Source organism: Oncorhynchus mykiss, chromosome 18, assembly GCF_057628025.1.
Source record: "Oncorhynchus mykiss isolate SJ-2025 chromosome 18, ASM5762802v1, whole genome shotgun sequence".
Taxonomy (NCBI): domain Eukaryota; kingdom Metazoa; phylum Chordata; class Actinopteri; order Salmoniformes; family Salmonidae; genus Oncorhynchus; species Oncorhynchus mykiss.
In genome coordinates this window covers 39,218,102-39,232,101 of record NC_143039.1, presented here as the reverse complement: position 1 = coordinate 39,232,101, position 14,000 = coordinate 39,218,102, and the positions used below count along the sequence as shown (strand labels likewise).

Sequence of the window (14,000 nt, the reverse complement as noted above, 5' to 3'; positions counted from 1 at the left end):
TCAGAACTTTATTTTGCCGTAGGGAAAAGTGTAATGAAATGAAAAAAATAGTGAGATCGATTGGAAAGTTATTTTGTTTACAACCCCTGGGTGTGAATACTTTCTAATTTGAGTGCCCCAAATTTATGTTTACTATAATACGTCTAGTCTATGAGACCAGGCTGCAAATCGATTTGTTCGATTGTATATATGATTAGCCATCAGGTCAGAATACTGCACATAATCCAAGTGGTAAAAAAATCACTGTCCTGCAATGGTTATATTGTACCTGAGCTTTTACTTAATTAAAAAAAGAACTGACAAATATAAAATAAAAATATATATAAAGATTATCAGGACAGACAATCCCATCCATATCCAATTGGCACACTATTCCCTAGACCCACTCCAACTTGCCTACCGCCCCAATAGATCCACAGATAAAGCAATCTCAATCGCACTCCACACTGCCCTTCACACCTGGACAAAAGGAACACCTATGTGAGAATGCCACATTGACACAGCTCGGCGTTCAACACCACAGTGCCCACAAAGCTCATTACTAAACTAAGGACTTTGGGATTAAACACCTCCCTCTGCAACTGGATCCTGGACTTCCTGACAGGCCGTCCCCAGTTGGTAAGGGTAGGCAAGAACACATCTGCCACTCTGATCCTCAACACTGGGGCCCCTCAGGGGTGCTTGCTCAGTCCTCTCCTGTAATCCCTGTTCACCCACAACTGCGTGGCCAAGCACGACTCCAACACCATCATTAAGTTTGCTGACGACACAACAGTGGTAGGCCTGATCACCCACAACAATGAGACAGCCTGGTCAGAGACCTGGCAGTGTGGTGCCAGGACAACAACCTCTCCCTCAATGTGAGCAAGACAAAGGAGCTGATCATGTACTACAGGAAAGGGAGGGCCGAACAGGCCTCCATTAACATCGATGGGGCTGTAGCGGAGCGGGTCAAAAGTTTCATGTTCCTTGGTGTCCACATCACCAACACACTATCATGGTCCAAACACACCAAGACAGTCATGAAGAGGGAACGGCAACACCTTTTCCCCCTCATGAGACATAAAACATTTGGCATGGGTCCCCAGATCTTCAAAAAGTTCTACAGCTGCACCATCAAGGGCATCCTGACCGGTTGCATCACCACCTGGTATGGCAATTGCTCGGCATCCGACCGTAAGGCGCTACAACGGCCCAGTACATCACTGGGGCCAAGCTTCCTGCCATCCAGGATCTATATACTAGGCTATGTCAAAGGAAGGCTCAAAAAATTGTCCAAGACTCCAGTCACCCAAGTCATAGACCGTTCTCTCTGCTACCACATGGCAAGTGGTACCGGAGCGCCAAGTCTAGCTCCAAAAGGCTCCTTAACTGCTTCCACCCCCAAGCCGTAAGACTGCTGAACAATTAATCAAATGGCCACCCAGACTATTTAAATTCAGACTATTTACATTTTTACTCTGCTGCTACTCTCTGTTTATTATCTATGCATAGTCACTTTACCCCTACCTACATGCACAAATTACCTCGACTAACCTGTACATTGACTCGGTACCGGTACCTCCTGTATATAGCCTCGTTATTGTTATTTTATTGTGTTACTTTTTATTACATTTTTTACTTTAGTTTATTTAGTAAATATTTTATTAACTCTATTTCTTGAACTGCATTGTTAATTAAGGGCTTGTAAGTAAGCATTTCATGCATTTCATGCATTTCACATCTGTTTATTCGGCGCATGTGACAAAAAAAATGTATTTGATATATAGTGCACTTCTTTTGACGAGAGCCCTATCTGGTCAAAAGTAGCGCAGTATGTAGGAAAAAGGGGTCCATTTGGGACACAACCACATACATCATCAAACCCATGCTGTTCTGGTACAGTGGAGTGACCCACATTCCCTCATTAAAATCATTGTATCACCTGATCTCGTGCACTGTTGTTGGGGGGAAATAGCACAGTCCAATTTAATACAGCCAGAGGTTTTTGTAGCATCACGGCAAACATTAGAATGCTAAAGGACACTGCACTCTGGAAGGGTATCGAGCTGATGTGGCTATGCTGTTCCACTGACACCAGCCATTTGATCAAACACACAACAACAACTATGGATTTGGTTGGAGGGGGAACGACGTAGTGTACTAGGGGAACATGATACTCCACAAAGGCAATTTGTAACAACAGCTATTAAGGTATAACAAACAACACGCAAGTGAGAAAAAAGCAGGCCACTGTACATCACATCGGCCTACTGATGTGATATATTATGACAGGATGGCGGGAGGGGAGGCCGAAAGAAAGAGAATGACAGAAGCACATTTTTCTTTTTCATTGCAGCCACTTTTGCTCTGTTCTTCCCTCACAGCAGCAGCTGAAACAGGTGTGCTTTGACTTAGGGCACTGAGGGCACAGAAGTGCTGTCCCATTTTACAGGTCACGCTGACTGAGTACACACACACAGCCACACACTCACTCACCTCACACACCCCAGTTGTATATTCCAACTGCACGCATTATACGCAAAATGTCCACACGCACACACACACACACTACGACACACTGTTAGTCACCCTACTCACAAAGACACTCATTACAACCATCTCATGGCTACATAACACATGACGGACTAGGTCTTCGGCTCAGGAAACAGAGGGTTCCTGTTTGTTCGCCAAGCTCTATTGTTACCCTAGCTGACGCTCTCCTATACTATATACACTCTCAGCTCAGTGAGTCGCTCTCTCTCTTTCCCCTTCTCTCTGTCTTTCTTCGTGTTACAAAGAATTTGAGTTATGTACTGTATGTCTATATTTCTCAATCCAAAATGTTCAATACTCCCTTTGTTCTTTTAGACCCCAATCTCTAATCTGGACCTCTCACTCGACTGATATTGACCTGTTAACACACATACAACATAAATCTCTAAAACACATTTTTCAGCTTTTATCTCTCCCTGGAGTCATGAGTCACTTCTCCTTTCTGACTTAATCATACACGGTCTTCTTTGTCAACTCAAACTTTCTTTCTCTCTCTGTATCTTTTGGCCCCCGAGTGGCGCAGCAGTCGGGAGCCCAAACATTATCTCGGTGCTAGAGGCGTCACTACAGACCCTGGTTTGATTCCAGGCTGTATCACAACCGGCCGGGATTGGGAGTCCCGTAGTGCGGCACACAATTGGCCCAGCGTCGTCCGGGTTAGGGTTTGGTCGGGGTTGGCTGTCATTGTAAATAAGAATTTGTTCTTAACTGGCTTGCCTAGTTAAATAAAGGTAAAATGAAGAAAAAAAAACGATGTTCCCTCCAAGCTGTAACTTCACGCTGTGGGAATAGGGGTTCTGTTTGCATGTGGGAGGCAGTCAGCGGTGTTGGGGGATTGAAGAAAAGTCTGGATGAGCATCTAGATTTAATGTACCATTCAGGTCATCAATTGTTCAACGTGCAAATTCCCTTCCTTTTAACCCCCTATCTTCTCAACATTTTGCCTCTGTTTCCCCTGTTTCCTTCCCTCCTTTCCTCCTGTCTCGGCCCCTCTCCACTCCACAAACTCAATCCCCAGTTTTCTCTATCCCCACTGCTTTTCTCCCTCCCAACCTCTCACTTTAACCTCTCTCCACTGCTTCTCTCCCTCCCAACCTCTCACTTTAACCTCTCTCTCCCCTGCCTCTCTCCCTCCTAACCTCTCGCTCCACTGTCTACCTCCCTGCCAACCTCTCACTTTAACCTCTCTCTCCACTGCTTCTCTCCCTCCTAACCTCTCACTTTAACCTCTCTCCACTGCTTCTCTCCCTCCCAACCTCTCACTTTAACCTCTCTCTCCACTGCTTCTCTCCCTCCCAACCTCTCACTTTAACCTCTCTCTCCACTGCCTCTCTCCCTCCTAACCTCTCACTTTAACCTCTCTCTCCACTGCCTCTCTCCCTCCTAACCTCTCACTTTAACCTCTCTCTCACTGCCTCTCTCCCTCCTAACCTCTCGCTCCACTGTCTACCTCCCTCCCAGTCACTCCTCCATCTCTCCCCACTGCCTTTCCCGTCCCTCTACCCTTTCCCAGGGAGGCTCTTGTGTCTGCCAGGCCCTCTCTGCTGGAGCACAGGTTCCCTGAGTACAGGAAGAGGAGCTGGCAGAGAAACACATTGAGAAACGCCAGCACGGTCGTTCCCACTGAGGCACACATGCACAGGGCTAGTCACACTGAGGTAACACAGACAACTACACTACAAGTCACAGAAACATATATTCGTAAACAAAGGCATATATAAATATATATAGGTAGATGCAGGCAAACGTACTCACACACTATTGCAAATGCATTTGTAGAGGGGTACTCACATTCACTGTCTGTAATAAATACTATTTGACAATTGCAGTTTTATATACTCAGGCTCAATACTCAACATACAATTAGAGTCAAATATTCACTAAATGTTTGTGTAGGGTAGGCCTATATGAGTAGAGTATGTGTGTGTTAAAAGACACACATATTCTACTAATATACACAAAAACATAGTATCTTACACACTTGTATGCATGTACAAACCCTGTTAAAACAGAAAGAACCTGTGCCTGCAGGCACGCACACCATCACTGACACTATTAACAGTAAACACCAACGTCCCATTTTAAACTGTGAATGATGTTAATGTCTCAGTGGCTCTTCAGTGTCTCCCTTGCCCTCCCTAAGTGAATTATGTGTACGTCTCTCTGGCCCCTAAGTACACTCTAAAAAGGGCAGTGCCCTCCGCTGCCTGCCAGCCACTCCAAGTTCACCACTGTGAATGAACGAATGTGACCCTCGGCACCTAAAGAGGCATTGAACTAATGACGCTGGCTGTGCCACTGAGCACATGAAACATCTGTTGGTCCATTTTTAACTTGGTATATCATTACCATCACATAGGGTGAGACCAAGGTTGGGAATGATAATCTTTGAAAATTGAGAGGAGGGGACATATAGTTGAAGTCGGAAGTTTACATACACTTAAGTTGGAGTCATTAAAACTCGTTTTTCAACCACTCCACAAATTTCTTGTTAACAATCTATAGCTTTGGCAAGTCGGGTAGGACATCTACTTTGTGCATGACACCAGTAATTTTTCCAACAATTGTTTCCAGACAGATTATTTCACTTATCACTTCACTGTATCACAATTCCAGTGGATCAGAAGGTTGCATACACTAAGTTGACTGTGCCTTTAAACAGCCATAAAATGATGGCATGGCTTTAGAAGCTTCTAATAGGCTAATTGACATCATTTGAGTCAATTGGAGGTCTACCTGTGGATGTATTTCAAGGCCTACCTTCAAACTCAGTGCCTCTTTGCTTGACATTATGGGAAAATCAAAAGAAATCAGCCAAGACCTCAGAAGAAAATTGTAGACCTCCACAAGTCTGGTTCATCCTTGGGAACAATTTCCAAACGCCTGAAGGTACCACGTTCATCTGTACAAACAATAGTACGCAAGTATAAACACCATGGGACCACGCAGCCGTCATACGCTCAGGAAAGAGACGCGTTGTCTCCGTTCTGTCTCCTCTCAATGTATTTTGGTGAGAAAAGTGCAAATCAATCCCAGAACAACAGCAAAGGACCTTGTGAAGATGCTGGAGGAAACAGGTACAAAAGTATCTATATCCACAGTAAAACAAGTCCTATATCGACATAACCTGAAAGGTCGCTCAGAAATGAAGAAGCCGCTGCTCCAAAACCGCCATAAAGAAGCCAGACTACAGTTTGCAACTGAACATGGGACAAAGATCGTGCTTTTTGGAGAAATGTCCTCTGGTCTGATGAAACAAAAATATAACTTTTTTGCCATAATGACCATTGTAATGTTTGAAGGAAAAAGGGAGAGGCTTGCAAGCCGAAGAACACCATCCCAACAGTGAAGCACGGGGGTGGCAGCATCATGTTGTGGGGGTGCTTTGCTGCAGGAGGGACTGGTGCAATTCACAAAATAGATGGCATCATGAGGCGGACAATTATGTGGATATATTGAAGAAAAATCTTAAGACATCATTCAGGAAGTTGGTCGCAAATGGATCTTCCAAATGGACAATACCCAAAGCATACTTCCACTGTTGTGGCAAAATGGCTTAAGGACAACAAAGTCAATTATTGGAGTGGCCATCACAAAGCCCTGACCTCAATCCTATAGAAGATTTGTGTGCAGAACTGAAAAGGCGTGTGCGAGCAAGGAGGCCTACAAACTTGACTCAGTTACACCAGCTCTGTCAGGAGGAATGGGCCAAAATTCACCCAACTTATTGTGGGAAGCTTGTGGAAGGCTACCCGAAAAGTTTGACGTTTGACAATTTAAAGGCAATGGTACCAAATACTAATAGAGTGTATGTAAACTTCTGACCCACTGGGAATGTGATGAAAGAAATAAAAGATTAAATAAATCATTCTCTCTACTATTATTCTGACATTTCACATTCTAAAAATAAAGTGGTGATCCTAAAGAAACACCAAACAGACAAACTATGTTTTATTTTTTTTGCATCATCCTCCCCTAGCTGTAACAAACGTTGTTGTTGTTATAAATTGTTTGACACTGCTTGTATTAAATTAAATCTCCCTGACACTTTGGGGTTAGAGTGTTGGGCCAGTAACCAAAAGGTAGCTGGATTGAATCCCCGCGCTGACAAGGTAAAAAGTTGTTCTTCTGCCTCTGAACAAGGCAGTTAACCCACTGTTCCCTGGCAGGCCGCCATTGTAAATAAGAATTTGTTCTTAACTGACTTGCCTAGTTAAAAAAAAAAAAATGAAACACTACATATCACTATTTACCTATGATGTCATTACTCTGCGCCCAGTGGTGAGTTGGTTTTTAGGAAGAAGGAAAGAAACCCGATTAATCTTTTTATTAGATGATTTAACGATGTGGCTATATTTGTATTTTGAATTCATCTAACGTTATCGCAAATTCGCTGTCGAATAGATGCACTTTGTGTCGCATAGGAACCTAAATAAAGTTAGATATCTAAATAATCTGTTCTCTCTACTCTAGTAAAGGCGCTGTTGCACCTTTTTCACCACACTGTTTGTGTGGGTGGACCATTTCAGTTTGTCCAAGATGTGTACGCCGAGGAACTTAAAACTTTCCACCTTCTCCACTGCTGTCCCGTCAATGTGAATAGGGGGGTGCTCCCTCTGCTGTTTCCTGAAGTCCATGATCATATCCTTGTTTTGTTGACATTGAGTGAGAGGTTGTTTGCAAACACCTCAATCCGAGAACCCTCACCTCCTCCCTGTAGGCTGTCTCATCGTTGTTGGTAATTAAGCCTACTATTGTTGTGTCGTCTGCAAACTTGATGATTGAGTTGAAGGCGTGCATGGCCACGCAGTCATGGGTGAATAGGGAGTACAGGAGGGGGCTGAGCACGCACCCTTGTGGGGCCACAGTGTTGAGGATAAGCGAAATGGAGATGTTGTTTCCTACCTTCCCAACCTGGGTGGTGGCCCGTCAGGAAGTCCAGGACCCAATTGCACAGGGCGGGGTTGAATCCCAGGGTCTCAAGCCTAATGATGAATTTGGAGGGTACTATGGTATTGAATGCTGAGCTATCGTCAATGAACAGCATTCTTACATAGGTGTTCCTCTTGTCCAAATGGGATAGGGTGGTGGGGATTGCATCATTTCTGGACCTATTGGGGCGGTAAGCAAATTGAAGTGGGTCTAGGGTGACAGGTAAGGTGGAAGTGATATGATCCCCGACTAGTCTCTCAAAGCACTTCATGATGACAGAAGTGAGTGCTACGGGGCGATAGTAATTTAGTTCAGTTACCTTTGCATTCTTGGGTACAGGAACAATGGTGTACATCTTGAAGCTTGTGGGGACAGCACACTGGGATATGGAGAGATTGAATATGTCTGTAAACACACAAGCCAGCTGGTCTGCGCTTGCTCTGAAGACGCGGCTAGGGATGCTGTCTGGGCCGGCAGCCTTGCGAGGGTTAACACATTTAAATATCTTACTCACTTCAGCCACATAGAAGGAGAGCCCACAGTCCTTGGTAGCGGGCCACTTCGGTGCCACTGTATTATCTTCAAAGCGGGCAAAGAAGGTGTTTAGTTTGTTTGGAAGCAAGACGTTAGTGTCTGTGACTTGGCTGGTTTTCCTTTTGTAGTCCGTTATTGTCTGTAGACCCTGCCACATACGTCTCGTGTCTGAACTGCTGAATTGCGACTCCACTTTGTCTCTATGCTGACATTTTGCTTGTTTGATTTCCTTGCTGGGGGAAGAAGTACACTGTTTGTATTCAGCCATATTCCCAGTCATCTTTTCATGGTTAAATGAGGTTGTTCACGCTTTCAGTTTTGCGCGAACGCTGCCATCTATCCACGGTGTCTGGTTAGGGTAGGTTTTAATAGTCACAGTGTGTACAACATATTCTTTACACTTCCTTATAAACTCCGAATAGGCGTATATGTCAATATTATTCTCTGAGTCCGCGTGATCAAAACAATGTTGAAGCGTGAATTCCGATTGGTCAGACCAGCGTTGAATAGTGCTTAGCATGGGCACTTCCCAGAGGTGTGGACTCGAGTCACATGACTTGGACTCTAGTCAGACTCGAGTCACAAATATGATGACTTGCAACTCGACTTTGACTTTAACACCAATGACTAGTGACTTAACTTGGACTTGTGCCTTTTGACTCAACCTGACTTGATACCCTCCCCAAGCCCAAATTTTAAAAATTATGTTATTAAAAAAAGTGTGCAGCACATCAACTCTTCATTTAATGGATTACAGTTTGAATCGGACAGCAGCCAATCAAATTGTGCCAGGTGAGAAAAAGTTGTGCGTGGCAGTGCAGAGGAACGTCTGCGGGTGAATTCAGATGAAGCCCTTGGAAAGATGCTAACAAAATTATAATTTTCAAATATAAAGATGAAGCTATATCAAAAAAAATGGATTGCAACTTGCAAAACATGCGGCAAGAAAATTACAGACAGAGGCATAACAATTTCCAACTTTGTTCAACATTTGAAGCTGCACAAAGAACGATAACTCGTGGCCAATATAGCCGACAGCTATATAATTTATAACTTTACTAGTGTAGCAAGTAGGCTAACGTTACGTTAAATCAATGAGCCTCCACACAGTCAGTCAGTGCAGGAACGTGATAATTGCACCCAAGATTGAGCTACAACTGGCTAGGCAGTTGGTAGCCTAAATCCTTCCTGATGTTACTGCATTTCCTAAAACCATTGCCATACGTTAGCCTACTGTAACCACACAGAGTGTGTGTGTTAAGGTTGGGCGATTGTGTACAAGCCTACATCGCCCGATTGCGCCCCATAGCAATCCTCGATAGTTGAGGGCGGGGGTCTTTCTCATGGCTACCCATGTATTTCCATGGAAACATAACGTTTATTTAGAAAGTAATAAATATATACATATTTTTAAAAGCATTCATGATTTGCGTAAATGTAATATACTAACTATTACTCTTGTTAAAAATATGAAATGGTATTACATTTGGTGAAGAGCACATTATGACTTCTTTAGCACTCAAAACTCAAAGTTTAGGACTCTTTAGAGACTTGACTTGATACTTGACGGTCTTGACTTGAGACTTGACTCAGACTTGCCTGTCTTGACTTGGGACTTGCCTTGGGACTTGAGTGCTAAGACTTGAGACTTACTTGTGACTTGTAAAACAATGACTTGGTCCCACCTCTGGTACTTCCTGTTTGAGTTTCTGTCTATATGAAGGGAGAAGTGTCTTGGGCCTTCAGCAAATGACTTGTGTGAGAATGATAAAGACACGGAAGAGCCTTGTCTAGAATAACCACCTGAGCTGCAAAATAGAAAGTAAATATGATTTAGGCCTATTCAGCTACCTAAATATGCCATGTTGTTGTGTGTTATTTACTGGCCATATAATTGCATAATTTATTTGTATAGCTGTATGGGGCTACTGTGGTGATCATGTAACCTAATGAATCACACTTTTTACAGTATTTGGGAGCATTGACTGTAGGCCTTCTATTAGGCATTTTGACTGTTGTATTAGTGAATTCCACTCTACTGTATATGTAGGCTTGTTATAGCCGTTTGCGTTGCACAACCTCATCACGCAGAGGCTATATCCATATCAATAAATGAGACATAACAAAATATTGATGACGTATGGGCTATAACCTGTCCTGAGTAAAATAGCCAAGGGGTCATAAATGTTCAAGGCTATTTATAGCCTTTTCTTATTGCCAGATCTGTTTTCCCCATCAGCCACTGCACGTGCTTCTTCAACTATTTTGTTTAACATATATTTAGAGGATATATTTAGAGGCCTGTGAGCTAGGGCCTCTTTTTAAAGGGACCCCTATAATAAAAACAGTTATTAAACACAAATAGAGTTCTACAATTATTCCGCAAGACACCAGTACCCAAAATGATAGCCTAGATTACAATGCTTACAAGTTGAAGGCCTATGTTTTATTTGGATAGGCCTAAATTAAACATTGAATTATTAAAGTGATAGGCTAAAGAACTTTGGAGAATTCAGATAATTTTGAATACACACTTCAATAAACAAATTGTTCTTTTCTCTTTGAGTTAGTTCCTATTGCAACTCAGACAAACGACTGAATGGATGACGTACTGACTGACTGAAGGATGAATTAAATGTTCAAATATGTTGGAATGACGAGTTGCACGCATCATGCATGCTCAGCACTTTATTTGGCTAGTAGGTAAATAGGTCTACATGAGGGTATAATGACTCTTGGTCTGCATGACTCCAGAAGGGCATCTTCTGAGGCTGAGAGGTGCTTTTCCGAAGGAGCATGGTGCTGTGGTGCTGCATGGCGGTCACAAGCTCATCACCTGGGCAGCAGTGTCACGATGGAGGGAATAGCCTATATGGAGACTACTTAAGACCAATGCAGCAGAGTTATTGTAAAGTGTGGGAATAAGCTCATGTCGAGATTTAGCCTATGTTTATTCTCTCCCTTGTTCATTTCAAAGTCCATATGTTCATGAGCCGATTCATATAAATTATGTCAAATTATTACATTTTAAATTCATTATTAACCACTCCTACAGAATATGATCTGGCAAAATTTGGAGCTATGAAATAAATATCAAAATATTCAATAAAAAAAATATTTTGAGTGGCAAAGACTCCAGTGGTCATATATAATTCATAGATTCCCCAAACAGTTATTATTATTCTATGATTCATTATTCCTGGTATATACTATTGGTTATTATTGCAGACAGAGCCCATAGAATGGGGTGGTGCAATACTGAATTAGTCATATTTTGATAAGGTGTATGCATGGGGATGTCCACGTCACCCAGAGATATGCCCATGCTGTAGAGATAGACCTAGCGGACTGAAACTTCACTGGTATAGGCATAATACAGCTAGTGCTATCTAGACTTACACTGGCAAACACATCCATTACATTAGCTACTTAAATGTGAAGTAAACTCAACTAAAGAGAAATAGAGAATGAAGACTTTTAACTTGAAAACATGCAGGATACCTCTTTCCGGACTCCCTGACTTTTTGTATTGTGTTATGCTTGTTCGGGTAGCACTCCTCACAGGTAATTTGGTGTATGTTTTTATATGTTGGTGAGATGAACCTGTCAAAACTCGGAAAGGTTTTATTGTCCGTCAGAATTGCAACAGATTTGTTCAAGTCTAACATTTTAGTCCGTAATCGTAATGTGGTGTTTGTATGTTCATGGATGAAATTTCACGTTTATGTTCATGTTTCACGCATGGATTTTCTTACAATCCTAACAATATGTACTGTACGTTCAACCGTTTGGCAGGTATTTGTCTCCATATGCGCTATCGGATGTAACGTTGCATTCAAACCAACTGGGAACTCAGAGAACTGGGAAGTGTGCTCAAAACAACTGGGAACTCTGAAAAAAACGAGCTCCGACTGGGAAAAATCGATTTGAATGTCATCCAACTCGGGAACTCGGGCCTCTTTCTAGAGCTCTGACTTTCTGACCTAAAGATCACTGACATCATGATTTGACCTCGTATTTTTCAGAGTTCCCAGTTGTTTTGAACGTGGCATAAAACAATGAGCCCTGGGCAGAGGAGACGATGAATCTGTATTGTTCTTGACCAAGTGCACATGCGCCAAATCCACCTCTTTAAAAAGATCACTGTAAAAACGTACACTAAATTGTCTACTTATTCTACTTGCATGAAAAATTATTACATTGAGTGTGGCGCATGTGACACATCCATTTAATAATACATTCATATTGTTGTAGGTGATAAAAATCAATTATCTTTCTGGATCTGATCCAGCATCAACATGTGCGTGGCAAAAAATAAAGAAGCTAATGATCCTCTGAGGCTAAGTCATGCTCCCTGGTGAAGTATTTTGAATGATTTTATTTAGACAGGAGTAATTAAATAGTTTTGGCGAAACATCAATTTCCTTTAAAGGCAATCCAACATCTTAACAGTGCACTGTGGACCCGCCAACTTTATTTTCCAATCACAAGAGGCTGAAACCAGAGATCTGTATATAATGACAAGATGCTCATGTTTCTTCCCTAACAATGGGATCTTTGTCCCAAAGGCGGGAAGGCAGGCGACAAGCTTAGGTCTGCATATTATTACCCTAAGAAATGCATTGGGTTTATACTGAACAGAATTTGGCGAGAGTGAGCCCTCTCACTTCGCCTCTTCATCTACTGAAACTACATCATCGGAGAAAGCACCCGAGCCCTGAAGATTCCCATCATCCTGGTCTACATGACCAAGCTCCTGGAGTGGGTGTTCGGCATCTCGGTAATAGGTGCCGCATTGGCTCTCGTGACTTTTGAGGCACGAGGCTCCCAGAGGCCTACAGGGAGGTGGCCGGGCCCATGCCTGAGTATCTGCTGGTAGTTTTCGGCTGCTACAAGGTAGCCACCTTCAACGACTGTGAGGAGGCATCCAAAGAACTAAAGGCTCAGATAAAGGAGGCCAAGTAGGACCTGAGAAAAAAAGGTTTGAAGATGTGAAAAGTTGAGACTATAGAGACTCTTAGAGAGACTGTTTTAGACACCACAAAGACAGATTTGGACACATACACAACGCAAAGTTTTTACCATGGACCATGTCTTTTTTACATTTCCTACAGTTCCCAATGTCCATAGAGTGGAGTGGATAAAGTCTTAAAATCAAATAGGTTCTTCCTGAGTTACATACATCATTGGATGCTGTAATTCCTGTTCATTATTTAACCTATACTGATGCCTAGTCACACGGAAGACTCATCCATCATCCATATCTGACAGCACTATCCAGTAGCCATTTAGACAGTGCATCTTACAAAAAAACAGTAACACATAGCCCTCAGATCAGGTCTTTCAGCAGATATGTTTTCTGAAAATAAATCAATACTGTTTTAGCAAAGATTCCTATCCCTATTGTGTTTGCAAGTTGGTCACGTACACTACCGTTCAAAAGTTTGGGGTCACTTAGAAATGTCCTTGTTTTTGAAAGAAAAGCTATTTTTTTGTCCTTTAAAATAACATCAAATTGATCAGAAATACAGTGTAGACATAGTTAATGTTGTAAATGACTATTGTAGCTGGAAACGGCTGATTTGAAGAAGAGTGAAGAGTGAACAGTGAAGAGGCGACTCCGGGATGCTGGCCTTCTAGGCAGAGTTGCAAAGAAAAACCCATATCCCAGATTGTCCCAAAAAAATAAAAGATTAAGATTGGCAAAAGAACACAGACACTGGACAGAGGAACTCTGCCTAGAAGGCCAGCATCCCGGAGTCGCCTCTTCACTGTTGATGTTGAGATTGGTGTTTTGCAGGTACTATTTAATGAAGCTGCCAGTTGAGGACTTGTGAGGTGTCTGTTTCTCAAACTAGACACTCTAATGTACTTGTCATCTTGCTAAGTTGTGCAGGGGCCTCCTACTCCTCTTTATACTCTGGTTAGAGCCAGTTTGCACTGTTCTGTGAAGGGAGTAGTACACAGCGTTGTACAAGATCTTCAGTTTCTTGGCAGTT

The 14,000-nt window shown here is 42.6% G+C and overlaps 1 pseudogene; it reads left to right on the top strand.

Moving 5' to 3' along the window:
• Positions 1-12,745: 12,745 nt before the first annotated feature.
• Positions 12,746-12,996, top strand: LOC110496926 (dolichol-phosphate mannosyltransferase subunit 3-like; annotated as a pseudogene).
• The last annotated feature ends 1,004 nt before the right edge of the window (positions 12,997-14,000 follow it).